Source organism: Aethalodelphis obliquidens, unplaced genomic scaffold (assembly GCF_003676395.1).
Source record: "Aethalodelphis obliquidens isolate GAN/ISIS:26980383/991018 unplaced genomic scaffold, ASM367639v1 scaffold66, whole genome shotgun sequence".
Lineage (NCBI taxonomy): Eukaryota > Metazoa > Chordata > Mammalia > Artiodactyla > Delphinidae > Aethalodelphis > Aethalodelphis obliquidens.
In genome coordinates, this window is record NW_020838010.1 from 6,279,719 (window position 1) to 6,289,229 (window position 9,511).

Consider the following 9,511-nt stretch of genomic DNA (forward strand, 5'->3'; position numbering starts at 1 on the left):
TAAAGACTAGGATTTAGAGCCTAAGTGCCTCCACCCTTAATTTTCAGCTTCTCTCTTGATAAAGAAGTTTTTGTTGTTGCTGATTTTCCTTTATTATCTTTAAAAAGTAAATTATACTTATTTTTATTTATTTATTTATTTTTAAAAACAATTTTTAAAAAAATTTATTTATTTATTATTTATTTATTTTTGGCTGTGTTGGGTCTTCATTGCTGTGCACGGGCTTTCTCTAGTTGCAGCGAGCAGGGGCTACTCTTCATTGCAGTGCGTGGGCTTCTCATTGTGGTGGCTTCTCTTGTTGGAGAGCATGGGCTCTAGGCCCACGGGTTTCAGTAGTTGTGGCGCGTGGGCTCAGCAGTTGTGGCTTGAGGGCTCTAGAGCGCAGGCTCAGTAGTTGTGGCGCATGGGCTTAGTTGCTCCGCAGCATGCGGGATCTTCTCAGACTAGGGCTCAAACCTGTGTCCCTTGCATTGGCAGGCAGATTCTTAATCACTACGCCACCAGGGAAGTCCTATACTTATTTTTAAATAGGTAATACTTTCTCATGCTTCAAAATTCAAAATACACAAAAGGATGTAAAATGAAAACTCCTTTGCCCTAAGCACCCAGTTTTATTGCATAAAATCTATGTTATTAGTTATGCTTCTAGAAAACTGTTATGCATGTATATGTGTATAAATGCATATACAAATACACACACACAAGCAAATACAATTATCTTTTTTTAGGCATTTATGCACCTAATTTTTTTCACTTTACAATGTGTCTTGGAGATTGTTCCATTATAATACAAAATACTTTCCATGTGTTTGCTATGGTTTGTCTGTTCTTTCAGCTGCATAGTATTCCGCTATATTGCTGTATCATAATTCATTTTAATCTGTTCTCTACAGATGGCATTTAGGTTGTTCAAATTGTTTGCTATTACAAACAATTCTTTAGTAAACAAACTTGTACATACATTATGTCTCCTATATGCAATTTTTTTCTGAAGATAAATTCCAAGAAGTAGGAATGTTGTGAAATTATTAAGCCCTTATTCTTGTTTTATGATAGATTTTTCTATGTATTTTGAGTGAGTTTTGGTATATTTTTCTAAAGTATTATCCATTTCATTTTGGTCTTCGAATTTATTTGCACAGTTGAACAGAGTTGTGACATTATTCTTCAAGGTGTCTCCATCTGAGCTTATTTCATCATACTTTATTTAAAAAAATCCCCCCAATGTTTTATTTTGATCAGGTTAGCTAACTGCTTCTCAGTTTTATTGTTGTTATTCAAAGAACCAACAAATTTTTAAGACTCCATTAATTTTTAAAGTCTTTTAATTCTTCTAATCTCCTTTGATTTACCTTCTATTAGTCTTTTTTTCTTAACTTGTTTTTGGCTTGATGATTCATATATTTTTAATTTTTAATTTTTTGTTAAGTGTTTAAGACTGTGAAATTTAATTTGGGCACTGCTCTAGAAGCATCACAAAAGTTCTGATATATAGTATCAATATTTCTGTTATCATCATTTGTTCATATTCTAATGTAAGGTTTCATTTTCTCTTTGAATTGTTTAAGAGAATGTATCTAAATCCTATCTAAAGCAGGATTTTTTGTTTCCTATTTTTGTTGTTATCTTCTACTTTTATTGAATTGTGATTAATGAATATTCACATTGTTTTACTTTTCTTATACCTTGAAAAATGATGTATTTCTTTTAGCAAAATATAGTCATTTTTTGGAGAATATTTCCGGGGTCCTTTAATACAAAATATATTCTATATTTTATGGTATAGAATATGATACATACCAATAACTCCACCTTACTAGTTGTGCTATTTAGGTCTTCTATATTTATTCTTTGTCCACTTGGCATGACATCAACTGAGTGAATAAATCTGCTGCCAATAATGCATTTCTTTTTACTTTTTCTTTGATATCCTATAGTTTTGAATAGATAAATGTTGCTGCCATGTTATTTGATGCATAGATATAATTGTTATAACTTCATTGTGATTATAACTTTTAGTATTATACAATGCTACATTTTTGTTTAATTTAAAACTCAGATTCAAAATTGTCTCATATTAAGGTCTCATTATAGATTCTGCTATCCTTTTTCCACACCTTTTACATATTCTTTTTATTTTCAATCTTTCTAAATCACTTTGTTGTAGTTATCTATTCTTTACAGCACCATTTTCTGTAGTGCCTCTTGATAGTCCTTTTAATTAGTTAGTTTAGTTCATTTACTTTTATTGAAATTTTGTTACATTTTTGTTTATATACTTTCTTGAAATCATTCATTACATGAATTATTTATGTTCTCTGTGTGTTTCCTCTGATATTTAGGAAGGTTTGCTTTCATATATTAGTATGTAATAATATGTTATTTGTTTATAAAGTATATATAAAATACATTATTTCATTAATGTTTTATTTAATAACTATAATAACTGTAATTCTCTATTTAAAAAAATTATTTCCATGAGCATATCAGTCAGTGTTGGTCAGAAAAAAAAAGCTAGTCTAGGAATTTTGTAGGAAATATTTTAATATAAAGACTTAGTGGTTCACAAAGCTTTTGTTAGAGTTAGGGATGTGAAGGTCAGGGAAGCTTCTGCTGGAGTTCATAAAATCAAGAAATGTCAGGATTGTAGGAAAGCCCATGTCTATCTCAGCTGCCTGCAACATTAAAGAATGTGATTCATAGGAATTTATCCAGAAGCCAAAATAAACTTGAGTAATCTCAAGAAAGCCACCATCACCAATTTTAGCTGCTCATAGTTTCAGGAGATTACCTGAAGCCACTACAGGACTTCCATCTGTTATCTGTTCATAACTGCTCACAATTATACTTTCAATATGTGGATTCTAGCCTTATCTTCATTTCTTGATTTATAACATATTTATTTTATTACTTATATTTTCTTATTCAGAGACACCAATTGTGTATATGTTAGATTTTTCTTTCTTCTGTGTCATTTTCTCTTTAATTATAATAGCACTTTCCAAATTCTGCTTTTTTTCCTACTATATTTGTAACTCATTGGGTTGATTGTAGTACCTATTTTTTATCTTGTGCTAGTTCTAATTTTGCCTTCATTTCTGTGGTGTGTTTTCTCTGATTTTTTCTGAAGTGTTACAGAAAAACATCATATCTCCTTCCATTATCTCTCTATATGTTACAATAGCTTTTGAATCTCTTCTTTATGCTCTTCTAGAAAGGATATGGCTTTGATGATTTTTTAAATTTCATGGTGAAATATTTTGCCACAGTCTTCATCTGTTTTGCTACAGTATTTTTCTGGTAAGTAAGTTGTTTTTTTTTTTAACTTGCCAAGCACCTTCCCTGTCCCTGTCTCTCATATTTCTTCTGTTTTTGTTGTGATTTTTTAATCTTTGAATGAGGTTATTTTTTTCTAGACAAGCTATTTGCAGGAAGCTGTTGTCTTAAAGGGGATAGGACTCTATTCTAAGCTATGAGTAGATTGATTTGTGCCTGAGGATTTTGTGTGAGTGTTCTGTTAACTTTTATTGTTTTTTCTAGCCAAAGGAAATAGATGTAAGCAGTTCACAGTACGAATCACAATGCCACAAATACAAGTTGCTTCCTGGAAATATGAATTGTCTGTGTGCTTCCTTGTTCTACTATTACCTCTTCCATTTTGTAGAAGCAAACCAGATCCAGAGAAACTCACACTACTGGTGTATGCATAATTTTCTTGCTGTTGAAATTGAGGAGTTCTCATTTCACGCTCCAAAGTGCCCACCTTATATTAGGGAATAGAAATTTCTGAATTTACAAGATTTGTGGTTTCTCCTTTCAGGTTCTTTCTACAGCCATGCTTGATTTCATTGCTTGGAACACATTTCAGTCCTTATTTCAAGGTTTTCTCTGAATATAGTTCAAACAAATTCATAGTTGTATCTATCATTCTCATGTTTCTTGTTGTTTTAGGGTGACTTCCAAGAAGAGAATGGAGTATACTGACAAAACATTGTCATCTTCAAACTGAAAGTGTCATATTTTTTAAATTAATTAAATGAAAAAATACTATAAACAATAGGTTTCTTAAAAATACAATATACTCATAAACCACAAAGATTGCTCTAGTTCAAATTTTCCCTTATCACTACTCTGTCTGAATGAGCATTTCTAAATTTTGCTGGAATATTTTAAAGTTTGGTCAATCACTCTCACCAAATTAAGAGTGCTACTTATGTTCCTATACCTACTTCACCCAAAATATAGAGCTCTTCCCCCTTTTAAAGTGATTCAAGCTTCAGAAAAAAATATTCTAACCATTTTAAATCAAAGTGAGAGGATGTGTGTATGAGTGGGTTTGGCTAGAGATGATTATTTAGTATATTTGGCTACATTCAAAAAGGAAATCATGTAAACAATGAGGGAGGATTAAGTTTCAATAAACAACAGATATGTAATCACATGGAAAATGTGATGTTAAAGTCTTTGGATTTCTAGTTCAGGTAATAGGTAAATCTAAGATAGCTTTAAAATTCTCTCAAATCAAACAAAATTATTTCAGTCACTGTGTTTTTCTTAAGCTTTTCTCTTTTATAATTTATTTTTCTTACAGTTTTATTGAGATATAATTGACATATAACACTGTATAAGTTTAAGGTTTACAGCATAATGATTTAACTTACATACATCATGAAATGACTACCACAATAAATTTAGTGAACATCCATCATTTCATGTAGATACAAAATTAAGAAAATAGAAAAAGTACACTTTTTTCCTTGTGATGAGACCACTTAGGGTTTACTCTTAACTTCCACATATAACATATAGCAGAGTTAATTATATTTATCATGTTGTACATTACATCCCTAGTACGTATTTATCTTATAACTGGAAGTTTGTACCATTTGATTGCCTTCATCAAATTCTCCCTACCCCTACCCCACCACCCACCCACTCCCACCTCTGGTATCCACAAATCTGATCTCTTTTTCTATGAGATAGTTTGTTTTTTGGTTTATTTGTTCTAAGTATAACTGACCTAAAGCACTGTTACTTCCTGTTAGACAACATGGTGATTCAGTATTTATATACATTTCAAAATGGTCACAACAAAGCTAGTTACCATCTGTCACCATACAAAGATATTACATAATTATTGACTATATTCCCCATACCTGTAACTCATTTATTTGCAGCTGGAAGGTTTTAATTCTTAATCTCCCTCACTTATTTCTCTCCTACCTGCCACCCACCTCCTCTATTGAAACCACATGTTTGTTCTCTGTATCTATGACTCTGTTTCTATTTTCTTATGTATTTTTATTTGTTTTGATTTTTAGATTCCACATATAAGTGAAATTATACAGCATTTGTCTTTCTTTAACTTATCTCACTTGGAATAATACTCTCTAGGTCCTTCCATGTTTTTGCAAATGGCAAGATTTCAATCTTTTTTATAGCTGAGTAATATACCATTGCATCTATATACCACATCTTCTTTATCTATTCACCTATTGACAGGTACTTGGGTTGCTTCCATATATTGGCTATTGTAAATGATGTTGCAATGAACATATTGAGTGCATATATTAATATCTTTTCTAATCAGTGTTTTTATTTTCTTCCAATAAATACCGAGGAGTGAAATTGCTGGATCCGATGGTAGTTCTATTTTTAATTTTTTGAGGAATATCCATACTGTTTTCCCTAGTGGCTACACCAGTTTACATTCCCAATAACAGTGTACAAGGGGCCCCTTTTCTCCATGTCATTGCCAACACCTGTTATTTCTTGTCTTGCTGACAAGTGTGAGGTGATATCTCATTGTAGTTTTGATTGGCATTTCTCTAATAATTAGTGATGTTGAGCATCTTTTCATGTGGCTCTTGGCCATCTGTATGCCTTCTTTGGAAAAATACCTATTCAGGTCCTCTGCCCATTTTTTAATCAGGTTGTTTGTTTTTTTGATGTTGAGTTGTATGTGTTCTTTGTATATTTTGGATATTAACGTCTTATCAGATATATCATTTGCAAATATTTTCTCCCATTCAGTAGGTGGTCTTTTTGTTTTGTTGATAATTTCCTTCACTGTGAAAAAGATTTTTAGTTTGATATAGTCCCATTTGTTTATTTTTGCTTTTGTTTCCCTTGACTGAGGAGACATAACTCCACCCCCCCAAAAAAATTACTGAGACAAATTTTAAAGAATGTACTGTCTATGTTTTCTTCAAGGAGTTTTATTGTTTCAGGTCTCACATTTAAGTTTTCAAGCCATTTTGAAGTTATTTTTATGTCTTATGTGAGAAAGAACTTCAGTTTGATTCTTTTGCATGGAGCTGTCCAGTTTTCCCAACACCATTTATTGAAGAGGCTGTCTTTTCCCTATTGTATATTCTTGGCTTCTTTGTCTTGTATTAATTGACCATAGGTGTGTGGGCTTATTTCTGGGCTCTCTATTCTGACCATTGTATATGTGTCTTTTTTTGTGCCACTACCATACTGTTTGTTTTGATTAATGTAGCCTTGTACTATAGTTTGAAATCAGGGATCATGATACCTACAGCTTAGTTCTTCTTACTCAATATGTCTTGTCTGTTTGGAGTCTCTTGTGTTTCTACACAAATTTTAAGATGATTTGTTCTAGTTCTGTGAAAAAATGCCATGGGTATTTTGTTAGGGATTGCTCTGAATCTGTAGATTGACTTGGGTAGTATGGTCATTTTAACAGTATTAATTCTTCCAATCCATGAGCATGGTATATTTTTCCATCTATTTGTGTGTTTTTAAGACAAAATAATCCTTGAAAAAAGTGACAATTAAAACGAGCATTAAGGCAGAAATAGAGACACAGATGAAGAGAACAAACGTATGGACACCAAGGGGGGAAGTGGGGGTGGGGTGGTGGGATGAACTGGGAGATTGGGATTGACATATATACACTAACATGTATAAAATAGATAACTAATAAGAACCTGCTATATAAAAAATAAATTAAATTTTTAAAAAAACTTGAGCATTAAGTGAGTGAGATAATGTTGCAGTTGCCTTTATTGTGTGTGTGGAAGGAATGCCAGTTTCAGAAAACTTGGGGATTGGGTTAACTCTCCCCTCTCTCTGCTCTGAGATGAAGTCTTAGAGAAGTAGAAAGTTAGAACTGAGATTTATAAAAAAAAAAAATGTTGGCACACAAACTGTGTTCTCTGTAAAAGCTGAGAGCAAATAAAAATATGTCTGTCTGTCAGCACAGAGAGACAATGCAATTTGTCTTTCTTGGCCTGAGGTGTGGATGAAAGAACAGAAAACTCTGATTATTTGAAACCTGGACCTTAACATGTAAGTTTAGCATTTAATGCTACAGTATCTATATGAGACAGAAACTCCCAAGGTAAGAAATTGACATTAAAATGTATCCTGAGTCTATAATATTACTGAATTACTTGGTGAAACAAGTAAAAATGGCTTTGTGGAAACATTTTCTCAATCCAAACTGTAAAGTGTTTTCATGTTTCATTATTAAACTGAAGAATATTACATACAAAAAGAAATTCATAAAAACATCCATGTAGTAAAGACAAATTTCCTATAAAAAGGTCTACAATTATGCTGACCACAGTTTTGTCAACAAAAATAATGAGATGTGGGGGGATCTTGAAGATGGCAGAAGAGTAAGACACGGAGATCACCTTCCTTCCCACAGATACACCAGAAATACATCTACACGTGGAACAACTCCTACAGAACACCTACTGAAGGCTGGCAGAAGACCTCAGACCTCCCAAAAGACAATGAATCATCCCAAATTGAGGAGGTGGTCTCTGAGAGCAAGATTTATGATTTTTTCCCCTTTACCTCTTTTTCTGAGGGTGTATGTTTCTGTGTAAGATTTTGTCTGTATAGCTTTGCTTCCAACATTTGTCCTAAGGTTCTATCCGTCCTTTTTTCTTTTTCTAAATAAGTATTTTTTAATTCAATAACTTTATTATGCTTTATTTTATTTTACTGTATCTTCTTTCTTTCTGTCTTTTTTTCCTTCTTTCCCTCCTTCCTTCCTTCATCCCTCCCTCTCTCCCTCCTTTCTTTCGTTCTTGCCTTCTTTCCTTCTTTGCTTCTTTCTTTCTTTCTTCCTTCCTTCCTTCCCTCCTTTCTTTCTTTCTTTCTTCATACTTCTACTAATTCTCTCTACTTTTCCTCCCTTTTATTCTGAGCCGTGTGGATGAAAGGCTCTTGGTGCTCCAGCCAAGAGTCAGGGCTCTGCCTCTGAGGTAGGAGAGCCAACTTCAGGACACTGGTCAACAAGAGACTCTCCCAGCTCCACATAATATCAAACGGCGAAAATCTCCCAGAGACCTCCATCTTAACACCAGCACCGAGCTTCACTCAACGACCAGCAAGCTACAGTGCTGGAAAACCTATGCCAAACAACTAGCAAAACAGGAACACAAACCCACTTATTAGCAGAGAGGCTGCCTAAAAGCATAAGGCCACAGACACCCCAAAACACACCACCAGACGTGAACCTGCCCATTAGAGAGACAAGATCCAGCCTCATCCACCAAAACACAGGCACTAGTCCCCTCCACCAGGAAGCCTACACAACCCACTGAACCAACCTTAGCCACTAGAGACAGACATCAAAAACAGCGGGAACTATGAACCTGCAGCCTGCAAAAAGGAGAACCCAAACACAGGAAGATAAGCAAAATGAGAAGACAGAAAAACACACAGCAGATAAAGGAGCGAGATAAAAACCCACCAGACCTAAGAAATGAAGTGGAAATAGGCAGTCTACCTAAAAAAGAATTCAGAATAATGATAGTAAGGATGATCTGAAATCTTGGAAGTAGAATGGACAAAATGCAAGAAACAGTTAACAAGGACCTAGAAGAAATAAAGATGAAACAAGCAATGATGAACAACACAATAAATGAAATTAAAAGTACGCTAGATGGGATCAATAGCAGAATAACTGAGGCAGAAGAACGGATAAGTGACCTGGAAGATAAAATAGTGGAAATAACTTCTGCAGAGCAGAATAAAGAAAAAAGAATGAAAAGAACTGAGGACAGTCTCAGAGACCTCTGGGACAACATTAAACGCACCAACGTTCGAATTATACGGGTTCCAGAAAAAGAAGAGAAAAAGAAAAGGACTGAGAAAATATTTGAAGAGATTATAGTTGAAAACTTTCCTAATATGGGAAAGGAAATAGTTAATCAAGTCCAGGAAGCACGGAGAGTCCCATACAGGATAAATCCAAGGAGAAATATGCCAAGACACATTTTAATCAAACTGTCAAACATTAAATACAAAGAAAGCATATTAAAAGCAGCAAGGGAAAAACAACACATAACACATAAGGGAATCCCCATAAGGTTAACAGCTGATCTCTCAGCAGAAACCCTACCAGCCAGAAGGGAGTGGCAGGACATACTGAAAGTGATGAAGGAGAAAAACCTGCAACCAAGACTATTCTACCCAGCAAAGATCTCATTCAGATTTGATGGAGAAATTAAAACCTTTACAGACAAGC